Source organism: Leptodactylus fuscus, chromosome 6 (genome assembly GCF_031893055.1).
Source record: "Leptodactylus fuscus isolate aLepFus1 chromosome 6, aLepFus1.hap2, whole genome shotgun sequence".
NCBI lineage: Eukaryota > Metazoa > Chordata > Amphibia > Anura > Leptodactylidae > Leptodactylus > Leptodactylus fuscus.
Window position 1 is genome coordinate 155,161,624 of NC_134270.1, and position 17,100 is coordinate 155,178,723.

Consider the following 17,100-nt stretch of genomic DNA (forward strand, 5'->3'; position numbering starts at 1 on the left):
AACCTCCAGGAGTTGTGTATTGGGAAAGACCTCTGAGTACACAAATACCAAACTTTGTGGCTGTAGACAAAACTACAAAGTAAATATAGTTTTCTGATAATATTTCCCTAGGAGGACATCCTACAGTCACACCAATAAATTTCCCAGGTAAGCAAGATGAAGGCGCACAGTTCCAGCCAAAACTCGGTACTGTTGGAAGCAGTGGAAAGGTTCAGACACTGAACTCATTACCCAAAGGGAATTGGGGTGTCATTCTTGGTGTCTACATGATGGGGGTCTCGCCATGGACTCATACCCCTTTCCTGGCATTACGGTCATCTGGTGAGAAATTATGACTGTTCCTAGTTATTTGGTTTAAAGGTGAAGGGTGGAACTTCCCCTCCTAGTGACATCCCTCAGGGAGGAGAACGGGAGAGTTATATGGTCTCACCTGAAGGAAGAAGCTCTCTCAGATCCTGGAAAGATGTGAGACATGTTGTACTGTGGACTTAAACCAGTGCCCTGAGGCCTAAGAGTTCATTGCTCCTGGAAAGCATGTAGGCCACATGCCCTTTGATTGACTTAAACATACACCCAGAGGCCTAGGAGTCAGGCCTCAGTGAACCACATTTGTTCTGGTATTCATTTTTGCTATTCATTTATTCCAAATATAATTTTATGTATCGTACTTTGCTTTCATCTGCATTTGCTTTACATCCACTGATATGTATTTCTGTATATGTTAGTGACTAGTACTGACCCCCTTGGGTTAATAAATATATAAAATTTAAAGCTTGTTTTTTATTATCCTATGAACCCAGGCACTCACGGGGCATGAGTGGAAGGTAAGAAAGGTGATCACGGGTGGGCCGAGTGGCTTGGTAAGGCGAGATCCTTCACATTGATGGTATCATTATTGGGGCTAATTTTCTCTGAATCGGTTTGAATGTGATTCCACATTAGAAAGGGAAAATCTAGTATCTGAGTGACTTTGAGCAAGGTCTGGTCATCAGTGATAGACTATCCAGGATGAACAATTCATACATTGCCAACCACATGGTGTCGACAGTGTACCAACAATGGTGTGGTTAACAAAAAAAACATCGGCAAAAGTGGATCCTGTGGACAACTCGTTCACCAGAGTAGAAAGGAAGGAGTCAGAGGAGGCAGCCATCAATCATTCTGGTGAACAGGCGGTGCACTGTTAAGCAAACCTCAGCCGAAAACACTGGTATACAACTAATGTACAACTCTTCATTACTTAGCACAGGTGGGTTATAACAGCAGATGACTGGTCTGAGCACCATTACTGTCTAATGAATACAGAAGGACAAGACTCCACTAGAATAAGGACAAATACTGCATAACTGAGTAGTTGAAGAACGTCCAGATGAATCCATGCTGAAGGGATGGCTATAATTTGATGTACGAAGCGTAAATCAATAAACCCTTCATGTCAAATGTCAGCAATTCAGACTGGTGGAGGTGAAGTAATGGTATAGGGAATGTTTTCTAGCACACCCGGAGTCCTCTGATACTCAGCACACTGTTGGCTTTCCAGCAGTATATAGAACTGCCTGTGCCCCAAACCATAATACCTGAAAGATTCGGAAAAGAAACAATACAACAGGGTGCTCCCTTGTGCAGAACCTTAGAGGTACAAACTAATTAACCTCGAGATCCTCATATAGATGGAAAATCATCTTGTGGTGCTGTGTGACACACAACAATTTTAGCATTTTATTTTAGTAGCTTTATGGGGGTGCTGCAATGATGGCGTCAAAACCTTGGTCTCCATATATCTGTATTTATTCAGTACAAGAGCATGCTGGAATAGAGGATATTATTTAGAAAGAAATCCGTTTCGCATCAACCTTACAGTGCTACCTTTCCCAGTGCTGTTTAAGTGCTGAAGACTGTCCCCAGTGCTGCGAGAAAACTAATTAGCATATGGACGAAAACCTGGATATCTAAGGAATGGAGCGAGGAGACGACATCTAAAGGTAGGGGAAGAATAGCCTTTCTTAAAGAGGACCTTTCATCGTTTGGGGCGCAGGCAGCTCTATATACTGCTGGAAAGCAAACAGTGCGCTGAATTCAGTGCACTGTCGGCTTTCACGATCTGTTCACCAGGTCAAGAGCTATCGGTCCCGGTACCATAGCTCTTCACGGTCAGAAGGGCATTTCTGACAGTTTGTATGGAACGTCCTTCTCCACAGCAGCGCCTATAGAGCTGTACAGTGTGAGCGGAGAGGAACGCCCCCTCCCTCTGCTCACAGTGCTCATCCATAGACGAGTATTATCAGGAGGGGAGGGGGCGTTCCTCCCCAGCCTCAGAGCACAGCGCTATAGGCGCTGCTGTGCAGAAGGAAGTTCCTGACAAAGTGTCAGAAATGCCCTTCTGAAGATGAAGAGCTACAGTACCGGTACCGATAGCTCTTCACCCGGGGCACAGATCATGAATTCAGCACTGTTGGCTTTCCAGCAGTATATAGAACTGCCTGTGCCCCAAACGATGAAAGGTCCTCTTCAAGAAAGGCTATTCTTCCATACCTTTAGATGTTGTCTCCTCGCTTGTTCTTTAGATGTCCAAGTTTTCATCCATATGCTAATTAGTTTTCTTGCAGCACTGGAGGCAGTCGAGGTGTAGAAGACTTCTAAAGGTATAGGAAGAATAGCCTTTCTTAATACTATTTCGATGTGGGTTTAGGTTAAAACGGGATTCTAATGATAGAATCTAGAAATGAGTGAACAGTGAAATATTCGAGAATCAATATTCATTTTGAGTAGAGCCTCAATATTCGTCTACTCGATTGAATATCGAATCGCATTATAGCCTATGGGAAAAAATGCTCGTTTCAGGGAAACCACTATTTGACTAAAGGAGAGTCACCAAGTCCACGAATAGCAGGAGGAGAGTGTTTAGGAGGAGCGCTGTGCAGTTAAAGCGCATGGACCCCATTATAGTCTATGGGGTCTGTGCGCTTTAACTGCACAGCGCTTGCAGTTGCGCTGATAAAAAGTAAGCTCCCTCATAACAGCAAGCATCCAGCTCTCCTGACTAGCAAGGACGAGCCTGCTGCAGAACCAGCACTGATTTGCCCCAGGCTTGTCCTTGCTAGTCAGGAGAGCTGGCAGCTTGCTGTTATGAGCGAGCTGACTTTTTCTCATAGGAATGAATTAACCAGTGTTGATTAGCCAGTGTACAGCATTCGGCCAATCAACGCTGGTTCTGCCAGAGGCTCGTCTGTGAGGAGGCAGAGTCTAATATCGAACCACAATGGAGACTGCTGTGGTGCGATCTTAGACTCCACCTCCTCACAGACGAGCCTCCGGCAGAACCAGCGTTGATTGGCCGAATGCTGTACACTGGCCAATCAACGCTGGTCAATTCATTCCTATGAGAAATAGTAAGCTCCCTCGTAACTGCAAGCTGCCAGCTCTCCCGACTAGCAAGGATGAGCCTGCTGCAGAACCAGCGTTGATTTGCTAAATGCTATACAGTGTATAGCATTCGGCCAATCAACGCTGGCTCTGAATCGAATATTTACTGCGAATATCTAGTAGTATTCGATCGAGTACGAATATTTCGAATACCGTAGTATTTGATCGAATACTACTCGCTCATCTCTAATAGAATCCCTTTGCATATGGAGGGATGCTTCATTTATTGGATTTGTAATACCTAGATAGATAGATAGATAGATAGATAGATAGATAGATAGATAGATAGATATTTAAAAAAAAACACAGCACCAAGGCAATAAAGCAATAATGGGTCCAAATCCTAAGATCCCAATGATAATAATAAATCTCAGGATGGAAAGAAGAAGAATGTGCAGCGCGCCAAGGGACTTTATTAGCGCAACATCCCTTTGCTTGAGAATAGTCCCTTGTGGACTAATTCGTTGCTCTTTGGGCTAATACATACTTCCCCTTTTTTCATATTGCTGTGTTGTATATTTGTCTTAAGATTTCTATAGCTAAACAGATAATTCAGGAATCAGAATCTTTCCCAGGATCATTTCCAGGAACGCGTCTTGGGGTATTTGATAATATACATGCACACTCTGTTGCTGTCTAGGCGACTAATTCAGTAACTGGGATATGATGAATTCTGAAGTGGATACAGAATGCATGAGACATGAACTGAATAACTTAAGGAGTGAAGGAACTATCTTAGGGCGGTTATGTACGCAGCTACTAATGTATTTTTTATCGTAACGCTGACACCGCTTGCATATTTTATTTCATGTATCTTTTGTATATTTTTGCGCTTTTGACTTGTTCTACGTGACTCTCTTTAGAAGAGAACGAAGACCCTTTCCCTTTATCCGTCTCTTCCCATGTGCTGAAAAACAGGTCACGTCCACTTACAGCCCATCTGAAATGAATTGCATAAATGGGAGTGCGGAAAAAAAATATGAGGTCATCGCAAATCAAATCAGCTAAAAGGGCTGCCGTTTGTTTCCTTCCTCGCCCTATCTTCGCTTTTTGTCTGTATTTTTTTGACTGCGGAATATTTAATCGCCATTTTTTATTTCCATTCTCTTATCTCGTCATTATTTTTTTTTTCCTGTTTAGGTTGACATTTAATAAGTTGCCCCTACGTAATTCACCGCCGTCTCCGCTCCTTTCCTTCCATCCGGCATTCGTGATTTCTTTCTCTCGCTCCCTTCATTTCATTCTATTCGCCACACATATATTCCTTTTTTTTTGTAGGCTCGGGGTTTTTGCTGATAAGAAGAAATTGAATCATAATACTAAAAAAAAAAAAAAAATAAATAAATAAATAAAAAATAATATATATATATTCCTTCCCTCTCCGCACTCTCACACAAAGCAACGTATGAGGATATTGGGTTGCTCGGAGATGAGAAAAAAAATAATGTCAGCTGCAATAAACCCCTATATTTATTTAAACGCCGGCATCTGAAGTGCTAAGGAAAAATGAAGGATTTTCGGAGGTCTGCCATGTTCTCAATTTTGTTGACATTTCACAAGGTACATTGTAAGTGCGGCGTACGCTACCACGCTTCGCCATATTTTTTTTTAAATGAAAAAACATCAATTTGAAAATTGAAGGGAATTTATTATAGAGCAAACAATAATAAGCGAAACGTGAATTGACATGTCTTGGAAAGCAAAGAACGGCGTGACAGCAATATTAGTGACGGGGAGATCGGGAAAGGCTAAAAAACGAAACAGGGTAAAGGTCTTGGAAAGCCGAAACTGAAGGGTAGAGGATGGAGAAAACGTGCAGGCACACATAGACACAGGCATTAGTGTTGGAGATATACTGTATATATATGAAATATTAACAGGGAGCGAGGAGGGGGGGCAGTGTTGTTGAATTTGCTCAGTTTATAGTATAGGAAGACACAGATGTATGGTGTGCAGCCATAGTCTCCTTCTTCACATAGCCGTGAATTTCAGCATGACGGGGCTCCCTGATTCACATCCCGTACTAAAACCGGACAGTACGCTGCTGTATTTTCACAGTCAGCCCATTGCATTTCAACACCAAGAACTGTAAAATTGATTCTTATCTTATTCTTTTCATTGCCATTTATTCTGCCCTCGGATAACAATGTCGGAAACATCACACCTAGATGAAAACGTGTTTTACCATCTACACTTATTTACCTCCTATAAATTCTTGGAACTAATAAGCTAGGATGAAAATAATCATATAGAATTATAACAATGTAACAATACAAGTTCTAACAGTACTGCTCTTAAAGGGAGTCTGTCAGCAGAACCTAGCATACTCACATACCCTGCGGATAAATAGGTTATACATTAGAGATGAGCGAGTAGTACTCAATCGAGTAGGTATTCGATCGAATACTATGGTATTCGAAATACTCGTACTCGATCGAGTACCACTCGCTGTTCGAATGTAAAAGTTCGATACAGAACCAGCATTGATTGGCCAAATGCTATACAGTCGGCCAATCAACGCTGGGTCTTCCCCTACCTTTAGAAGTCTTCTCCGTGCAGCTTCCCCGCAGCGTCTTCCAGCTCTTCATTCACTCTGCCAGGTATCGGGCCTGGGCAGAGCCGACTGCGCATGTCCGCTTGTAGTGTGGGCATGCGCAGTCGGCTCTGCCCAGGCCCAATGCCTGGCAGAGTGAATGAAGAGCCGGAAGACACTGCGGGGACGCTGCAAGGAGAAGACTTCTCGGAGGATCCAGCCCGACCCTCACTCGTGGACTTGGTAAGTATAATTTCATCGAACGTTACCTACCCCTGAAACGAGCATTTTCCCCCCATAGACTATAATAGGGTTCGATATTCGATTCGAGTAGTCAAATATTGAGGGGCTACTCGAAACGAATATCGAACCTCGAACATTTTACTGTTCGCTCATCTCTAGTTACCATCACTTGGATCAAATGGTGTTTTCTCCTTGGGAATTACCATTGCCAAGATGATTTTTTTGCAATATGCAAATTAGTTTCCAAATTGTCTTTAGAGCAACTGCAATGACCTTGTTGCTCCAAAGAGCTCATTTGCATATTGGGAAAAAATGGCAAGATCTCAGCAACTGAGGCCGTGATTTACAAGGGGAAAACACTGTTCAATTCAGGTGATCCTAAAATCTATCTGTGGAGCTAAGTTGATATGCTGGGGTCTGGTGATTTTCCAGACTTTTTGTTGCAGATTTTCCTGTGTTTTTTTAAACCAAAGCCAAGAATGGCTACAAAAGAAATAGGAAATATATAGGAAGTTCTTATACTTCTCCCTTCTACTCATTCCACTCCTGGCTTTGGCTCAAAAAATTGTAGCAAAATTTGCAACAAAAAAATAAGCTGCGTCTCCGCAATGTGAGGCCTCAGACTAAAGGGGTTGTCTATCCAAAAAAATGTTATATGGATGTGTTTCAGCTGCAAAAGGATCAAATTTCACATTCTGGAGCAAGGACCACCCACAGAGCTCCTAAATGTATGAGATATATGCACCTTTACACTACACACTGATTTTAATAAATTGGCCCCAGTGCTAAAATACATTTTCTACACAAAAAGTTGAGTTATATTCTGTCAACACGTGATGCCCCAGAAGGTTTTTGCTTGCAATACAGAGGGTAAGGAGCCACTGTGTTACTAAAGCAGTTTGCTTTATGCTTTCTCTTGACTGCGTTGTCTAGGGTGTCCTTGGTACTCACTAGTGTTGGGCGAATCAGATCACAAATAGTTGGATTTTCCAGAATATTCAAAAACAGTAAAAACCAAACAATTTGGGATTTGTCTTGGATGAACTAAAATGGGCATTACAACATGATTTGAAGTCAGTGGCGTAACTAGCAATGGCGGGGCCCCCGTGGAAAACCTTTGACATGGCCCCCCCGACCGACACCGAAGACCTCGACCAACCCCTCCTACGCATTCCTGCGCGCTCTATTATGCCCATAGAGGCCCCTGCACACAGTATTATCCCCCATAGTGGCCCCTGCACACAGTATTATCCCCCATAGTGGCCCCTCCACACAGTATTATCCCCCATAGTGGCCCCTGCACACAGTATTATCCCCCATAGTGTCCCCTGCACACAGTATTATCCCCCATAGTGGCCCCTGCACACAGTATTATCCCCCATAGTGGCCCCTGCACACAGTATTATCCCCCATAGTGGCCCCTGCACACAGTAATATGCCCCATAGTGGCCCCTGCACACAGTATTATGTCCCATAGTGGCCCCTGCACACAGTATTATGCCCCATAGTGGCCCCTGCACACAGTATTATCCCCCATAGTGGCCCCTGCACACAGTAATATGCCCCATAGTGGCCCCTGCACACAGTATTATGTCCCATAGTGGCCCCTGCACACAGTATTATGCCCCATAGTGGCCCCTGCACACAGTATTATCCCCCATAGTGGCCCCTGCACACAGTATTATCCCCAATAGTGGCCCCTGCACACAGTATTATGTCCCACTGTGGACACCCATAAACAATTATTATACTCGGAGGTCTTTTCAGACCCCAGCGTATATCAATCGGAGACCCAGGGGGAGAAAAACATTTAAAAAACTCTGTTGCTCACCTATCTCCTACACTGTCAGCCTCCGAAGTAGTCCATCTTCAATTACGCCAGACGTCACATGACCCAGGGCTCTGGCCGGGGTCATGAGACATCAGACAATTAGGCCGAAGCCTGCCCGAATCATGGAGAGGTAAGTAACAGTGTTTTTTATGTCTCTTACCTCTCACGGGCTGCGGATCATTATACTCGGGGGTCCGAAAAGACCCCCGAATATAATGATAGCAGCGGTAACAGCCTAATGTCCCGGGCCCTGTGGCAGCTGCCTCTGCTGCTATGGCGGTAGTTACGCCACTGTTTTAAGTATACTCTGGGGACTCTTCAGACCCAGAGTATAACAGTTGTAGGCCCTAAGGAGGTGTAAAACAATAAAACTTATTCTCATTTTCCCTTAACTCTTTTGGGCCTCCTGATGGTAACAGGTGATCTTCTTTTTCCTCCTCCATGTGTGTGACATCTCAGAAGAATGCCAGAGCTGGCATATGGTGCTCCCCTCTCATGTCATGTGCTCAGTGTCATCGCTGAGGCCCACACGCTTGTTGTCATCTCTGAGGCCCATACCACCATCATGAACCTGAAGAAGGAAGAAAAAGATCGCCAAATGTCTGAAACAGATGAGTAAAGGGGAGTATAAATGTTTTCATCTGTTCCTAGTCCAGTTATTCTTTGGAATCTGAAGAGACCCTAGAAGATAATAATTTCATGTCCATTTTTTTTCCAAACAAGTTTGGACCAAACCAAACCAGAAGATTGCTTCTTCTGAATACTGAATGTTCACCCATCCTTAGTACTCACCCTTTAACTCCCATACAGGGATCTGGATTTTGCTTCTGGGGACCAACAGGTCTCTACTCCTAGGAATAGTCCCAGTGTTAGTAGATGACAGCTGATCCAGTTGGCGCCAATGGGGACAGGAAGAGTTTGTGAGTAATGGTCATTCAGTCAGAGGTCAGGACAGGCGGCACAGAGTCAGTATAGTAATCTAGGCACAAGTAAAAAGCAGACACAAGACGTGGTAATCCTTTGAAGGAATTGGAAAGCTAAAACCTAAACTGAGATACCCTGTTGAGGGATAAGGTGCCTTATATTCCCATGGTATATAGGGAATTGCCCTTTAAGTGTAAACATGTACACACATTGGCCCTTCCTGGCACTAGCACAGGAGAAGGAAGAAACAGAGTGTGAGCACAGCCTCAAGGAGGAACGGGGAGGACTCTGTGAGTAACCTGATGGCCATGACTTCTGGAAAGACCAAAATGGTAGCAGATGTTACACAACATATAGAGAACATATTACTACAATTTCTCATTGTGTGCATTGCCTCTTAGGCTACTATGTCTCCTTAAGGAGATTGCCTTTAAAGGCCAAACCCAAGTCTATGGGCAGATCCACGTCTATGGGCAATAACCTCTATCTGTTTTCGTTTTGAAGAAGATTTTCTAGTTTGGCTGTAATCCCAGGTCATGGCACTAGGTTTCTTGATCTACATTCCAAAAAATGGCATTAGGACAAGTTGTCATTTTTTTTCCACATTTTCCTTTTTTAAATATTATTTTCATATTCCGAACTTCTTTGTTTGAATTACTAACATTTGTCTTCACATTTCTAAGATTTTTTCAGCGCATCCTCGTTCTGTTGGTTGATTTTAAAGCAGTTTATCTTCTTTTAGCATGAGACGTCTTTACTTCAACTAATCATTTTATAAGGAGGAAAACCTGTCCTTAAATAATTGACTCTTTAATATGTGGAGGGTGATATCTGCCAATATTCTGACTGGCACATTGTTGTATGAGCTCCATAAATCGGAGGTAGTGCTGGCATATCTCTTCTATAAAACAGTCATTTTCCTAGAACTTGTCCTGTAAATCATTTTACCATCAGCTGTCCTAAGTCCTAATTTTGCAGGCTATTTCCTTTTATGACAATGAGTGAGGATAGGGTTTGTGTAATGGAGGGGTCTATTGATCAGGACCCCTTATGAGATAAATCTGAAATCCACATCTAGTGCACTATATTGGAGTTTTCCTGTGGTTTTAGAACAGATGAAATATAAATAAATTTGTTCCACTTGTAAAATTTTGTAAAGTTCAACAAAAAAAAAGATCAAAACTGCACTGTGTGATAAACTTCAAAACCAACCCACCCAGTACATATCAAGATCTATCACCATCACCCACCTTAGATTCACTATGACCATGCCCCTTTAGTATCCCCCAATCAGTGTAATGGCCCTTAGGGCTAGTTCACATGAAGGAATTGGCTTTCTGTGTGTGAACATTTCACGAGGCATTCCGCAGTGCATCGGCATTCTGGTGCGGTATTCTGCTCTGGATTAGGCCCAAATGAATGGATCTAGTCGGGAGCGAGTCTCGCACCGTGAATTCCGCAGCAAGATAGGTCACCTTGCTTCTTTTTTCTGCTAGCGGTAAAAAATCGCTAGCAGAAAAGAGAAGTGAACAAACCCTTAGTCATCTTCACATAGTAAAATGCCCTTTCAGTAGCCCAAACACAGTATCATGGTCCATGCACACTATAATGATCCCTAATGGTCCCTACAAAGTAGAATGCTCACCAGTAGCTCCCATTGTATAATCTCCTCCAGTGGCTCCACACAGTATAATGCTCCCAATTGGCCCCCACACAGTATAATGCTTCCCAGTGGCCCCCACACAGTATAATGCCCCCCATTGGTCACACATAGCATAATATTGCCCAATAGCCTCACACAGTATAATGTTTCTCAATAGTTCCAAACCTTTGCCGTCTAAACAGCATAAATTCTTCTAGCTACACTTGTAGACAGTTTTTGAAGTTTTTGAACTCAGCAGGAAGACTTTTACAAACATCTTGGAGAACTAAGCACGTATTTTCTGTGGAGGTAGGCTTGCTCCAATCCTGCTTTCTCTTCATATAATCCCAGACAGACTGGATGATATTGAGATCAGGGCAATGTGGGGGTCATATCATCACTTCCAGGACTCCCACTCTAAAGGGTTAATGGGTATAAGATTTCTCTTTCCTTCATTCACTTCATTTTGTTAATTTACAAACTATTAACTGGGGTTGAGCCGATCTTGAGATTTCAGGATCGATTTTAAAATCTGATTTCCAATCATTTTCCAGCCGATCCCGATCATGAAATTTGCTCGATCGCCGATCGGAATTCGATCTTTTCCAATCCCGATCGCTCAACCCTACTATTAACCCTTCTATTTCTGAAAAGCATTCTTACTGTGCAGCATTTTTTATTTCAAACTTTTGCACAGTACTGTAGGTAATTTTAAGTGAATTTTCTGAATATTTTAACCATGGTATAGTAATAGTTACATTTTATTAGCTTTAAGTATCATTTGAAACTGTCTTCAGCGGAATCTATATCCCGCACATGCACTGTATGATGGCTACTTACCATTTGGGCCTGCTCTACCGGCCATCTTTATTTGCTTCTTCAATGAGCGTATTGTGCTGATGGAGCATGCGTTTTATGTTAGGCCCGAAATGGCTTAGTGTGCAGCACATGTGCAAAATTTGGTTCCCATTGAAGACAGTTCCCCCTCGGCTTATACTCGAGTTAGCAATTTTTTTTATTTTTTTTTTTATTTTTTTTTAGGAGGGGGGTCTATCATCAGGCACAATATTAATGTATAGAATCTCCCATAAAATAGTGCAAAAAAAAAAAAAAAAAAATACACTGCAGATACCCTATACTCAGCCAGACTGAATTCCAAGTAGGGGAAGAAAAAACAGTCCTCAAGCTCAGGAAAGGAGCAGACAGGCAACCAAAACACCCCCTCCCCTTTCCCAACACCCAGCATCTACTGCACCCAAAAACTCAGACCATTTTAATTTTTGAAATTTTCCAGTAGCTGCTGCTCCCCCCCCCCCCGCCCCCCTCGGCTTATACTCGAGTCAATAAGTTTTCCCAGTTTTTTGTGGTAAAATTAGGGGGGTCGGCTTATATTCGGGTTGACTTATTCTTGAGTATATATGGTAATACTTATAATATTTAGCATTTACCATCCTAATTCCTTATATTGAACTTGTAGTGTGTTCCAAGATGTCAATCTTGGTATCCAAGGGTAACTTGATTTTGCAAATTTAATTTACCCTTTAGGGTCTGTAAGAAACCAACAACTCCGGAGAAGCTGCTCTAGGTTGTCTTGAGTTACAGGAAATAACTTTCATTCGGATTTTAAGAAGAGCGCTGGAGTTTCTGCAAGTTGCTACCATTGTTATGTGGAGAACTTGAGGCGTGTGATATAAAACTCTGTTCTCACTTCCTTTGGAAGCCTTGTCAGCAGCCTTCTTCGGAAATTCTGTCACATTTGATGGTACGAAACACACAGTGTGTGGTGCTAGTCTTCTAGTCAAACTGACAGACACAATGGGACAAATTTACTAATACAGTCTAAGTTTTAGACAGCACAAACTTAGACTAGAATGTGAACGATTTTTTCCCAGTGGCTGATGTTGAATGATAAATCTGGCATGTCTGGTTTACCTTTACACCACCCATGAGTTGGCTTAGATTCCATCAAAAAAATGTGCATGGCGGTGCATGTTAAAGAGGACCTTTCACCTCCTGGGGCACATGCGGTGTAATACACCACTAGAAAAGCTTTCCCTTTCTGTGCTCGTGTTGAAGAGCTATCGGTGCCGGTACAATAGCTCTTCACTGTCAGTAGAGTGTTTCTGACTATTGCACTGTACAGTGAATGGGGCGTTCCTCACCGCCCAGGGATGACACTGAGCAGTGAGGATGACTACTATCAGGAGAGGAGGGAGGCATTCCGCCCGCTCTCACAGTACAGCACAATAGACGCTACTGTGAGGAAGGGCGTTCCTGACTGACTGTTAGAAACACCCTTCTGACAGGAAAGAGCTACGGTACCGGCACTGATAGCTCTTCACCGGGGGCACAGAACAGGGAAACCCGATAGTGCTCTGAATTCACTGCATGTGCCCCAGGAGGTGAAAGGTCCTCCCTCTTTAAAGAAGATGTCCAGGAATATGGATAGCCCATAAATATGCGACCAATGGGGGCCCTCACACTGGTTAGCTGTACAGGGACGCTTCCAGAGCCCATACAGGAAAGTAGTTTGTTCCAAGCCCTGTATCTTGCTCAGTTACTGGTGCTGCAACTCAGCTCCTATTGACTTCGTTCCATTGCCCAGTCAGTACACAAGGCATGAAGCTAACTACTTACAGCGCTGTGTTGTATATAGAAGTGGACCAGCCATTTTACATGAAGGGCTAGCTGTCAGACCCCCTCCTATTATTTATTTATGGCCTATCCTAAGGATAAGCCATTAAATCCATATCCATAGCTTGTTGCCACTCACCGAAAAAATAAACCAGCTGTCCTTTCTGGAGGCAGACTCTTTGGCTGATTCAACCCCGGTGTCCGCCTCGCGGCAGCATCTCCGAAGTACGTCCATTCATTTGAGCCTACTCCGGCAGGGGAAGCCGCAACTTTCAGAAGCCACAACAGTCGTGGCAGCCATGTTTTGGCCTGGCGTCACTTTCGGGGCCAAAATCCGCCCATCCACTCTGCCATGTGAACGGGGCCTAAGGGTCCATTCACACAGAGTTTTTTGGCTAGGAAAAAATCCGCTTCAGAAATGAGGAAATGGTTTTTTGAAGTGGTTTTTGTAGTGTTTTTTGAGGCCTTTTTGGTTTATTTCCTCCAGCACAGCGTATGGACGCTAGTGTGTTTTTTTCTGTGTGGTTTTCACCAAATCCCCGCCCAATTCTGCAACTTGGATTTTCCACCTCCAATTGACTACATTGATTTTTGCAGTCAATATCCGCCTGAAGGAAGCTTTTTTTCCTCTATCGTAAAATTCCACAAGTGTAAAAATAAAGCGAGTGGAACCCATAGAACCCTATGGGGAGGCGTTGATGCTGATTCAGCACCAAAATCAGTGCCAAAAAACTCTGTGTGAATGGACCCTTACAAATGAAATCTATAAGTGGATGCATCTTGATGGAGATACCTTGAGTATTGGAGAGACACATAATACCTTTATGTCATGAGTAGATGACAGACCTTGAGCAGGAAGGTAAGCAGAGCTAAGCAAGGAGATATAGGAAGGTATAGTATTGCGTAGCTATGTCTTCCTGGAGGAATTAGACAGCCATTGCAATGAATCTTGCTGTATTAAAATGAATTACTAATTAATCAAGTCAATGCTTAAACACTGGCGAAGAAGTGATAGAATTCCCAACCGGGTGCTTGTCAAGATAGAGAGCCAGTACATCAACTACAACAAGGAAAAGCGTGTTAGTGGGGGGAGAGCAAATAATGGTATTTCTTGTGGAGCCGAGATGAGTGGGTGATAGAAGACTGTTGTTTTGTGAGTGATAACCCAAGCTTGCTGTAAGACTTTGGAAAATGAATTCAGATTCAGCTGTGTACATATAAATCCATTCTGCTGCCTCATAAACTGTGTGCGAGCGTAGACCCTGCAGAATACTCGGTGTGCGTTCTCCGTAGTAACAACGTTTAATCAAGTCTTCATATTGTTCTGGTAATTGTGGTTCAGCTGAAGACATAACATACGCGGATTTGCAGAAGTTGTTTGCTTTGCCCGATGTCTATTAGCTTGTTTATTGAAATAAAAATTGATTCGACAACAGTAGAACTGCTGATGATACAGTTACAACGTAATATGCAAAGCCAAAGATTGTTCGCCATGGTAAAAGTCAATGTTATATGTAGTTAAAGGATTGTATAATTTTGTTGCTTTCTTTCGAACAAACCCTTGGTTTGCCGTGTAGGTGCCATGCTCGGGGGCTCGGGAAAGTAAAAGTTTAATTGGGGTTATAATGAAGGCAATAACCTGACCCCACAGCTTATGGTGCCCTGTTATAAAGGTTACAATGTCATCTGCTTATTATATTGTTAATGTTTGTTTCTTTGCAGTTTTCCCAAGTAAGAAGATCGACCCTAACAATAGACTAAAATGGAAACCTTAATAAGCTGCTAGTATGAACCTATCAAGGTGTAGAATATTAGACAGCAAGGGTACAATTGTTAAAATTGTTGTATCTAATACGCAGGCATATACTGTATCTCAGTGACCTTGACAATGGCCAAATTCTGATGGCTAGATGACAGGGTCATCTCTTGTGGGGTTGCCACAACATGAAGGGTAGTGGTTTGTAGAGAGGAGCAAACTGATGCATAACAAAGTGGGTTTGTTACAAATTCTCCTGAAATTTTAGGTCAAATTTGGCCGAACCAAAGATTTTGGGATTTGACACCTATTAACCACATTGACTAGGGTTGAGCGATCGGGATCGGAAAAGATCGGATTCCGATCTTTTCCCGCGCAATTGAGGTCGGAGGTTATTTCCCAAAATGCTTGGCCACTGGCCAATCGTTGTTAGCTTTTCCCACAATGATTGGGAATTAGCCAAGCATTGTGGGAAATAACCTCTGACCTCGATTCCACAGGAAAAGATTGGAATCGGAATCCGATCTTTTCCGATCTCGATCACTCAACTTTAGCTTTGACCTATTGATTACAGATCAGCAAATCAAACCTGATGAACTGGACTACAATCCGAATTTCAGGAATTATTCAATTCACAATAAATCCTCTTGCTTCGTGTTAACAAATTAGATTTTCCTAAAATGGCTGCTGCACATAATAGGACAAGGGGCAAGGAACTCTGGCAACGTGGGATCACCCACAATGTCATGCGTGCAGCCGATCAACAGCCAGCCAACCCTGATTGGCTGTACGCATGGCATTGTGGTAAAGGTACTATACTCTGTAAGCAACTTCTGACATCAGAGGGTCACATGACATGCTCTAGTCATGTGACTGGGGTGGCATGTCTGCTAGTAAGAAGGTCACAGTAGAGGAACATGTAGAAATATGTGGTGTATGGTGTACTGTGTAGGGAGAGATGTGGGGTGCAGGGTGTAGCATGGGAGGCAGAGATGAGAGGTGCACAGTAGACTGTGGGATGGAGTGATGTGGGGTGCACAGTGAACTGTGGGAGGGAATTTTGGGGTACATGGTGAACTAGAGTGTAGTATGGGAGTGGGGATTTAGAGCTGTGTTACTATAGGGAATGGCAAGCTATGGACCGGATATTTGGTGGATTTGGCAAGCTGTGGAGCTGTAGGGGATAGACTGTTTGACACCTTTTTGAGATGTGTCCAGTGGCTGGATACTACACACTAGGCCATGTTCTTAATGGTAACATGTAAATTATCTGGTAATGTGGCATCTTTACTACTATACACCATTATACAGGATCTCCGCACCCAGGAAATAGCTGTTTTTTTAACGCGATTCACTGCTAATTAATTTGGATCGAATCAGTACCACAGTATCACACATCAGAGATTACATACACAGCTCAGCACACACCAACACACATCAGAGGATTAGATACACAGGTCAGCACACATTAGAAGATTAGACACCCAGCTCAACAAACACCAACACATATCAGAGGATTAGATACACAGGTCAGCACACATCAGAGGATTAGACACCCAGCTCAACAAACACCGACACACATCAGAGGATTAGATACACAGGTCAGCACACATCAGAGGATTAGACACCCAGCTCAACAAACACCGACACACATCAGAGGATTAGATACACAGGTCATAACACATCAGAGGATTAGATACACAGCTCAGCACAGTATCAGATGAGAGGATTACATACACAGCCCAGCACAGATCACACATCATGGAATTAGATATCCAGCTAAGCACACACTATCACACATCAGGGATTAGATACACAGGTCAGCACACATTAGAGGATTAGATAAAGTGCTCAGCACACAGTATCACACATCAGAGGATTAGATACACATCTCAGTACACGGTATCACACATCAGGGATTAGATACACAGGTCAGCACACATTAGAGGATTAGATAAAGTGTTCAGAACACATCAGAGGATTAGATACACATCTCAGTACACGGTATCACACATGAGAGCTTTATTCCAGGTTTCCAGAACAACTTAGCCATTTTTCTTCACTGCTGTAGGTCAGTCTTAAAGGGGCAGGGCGCTATGGTTGACACTGTGACA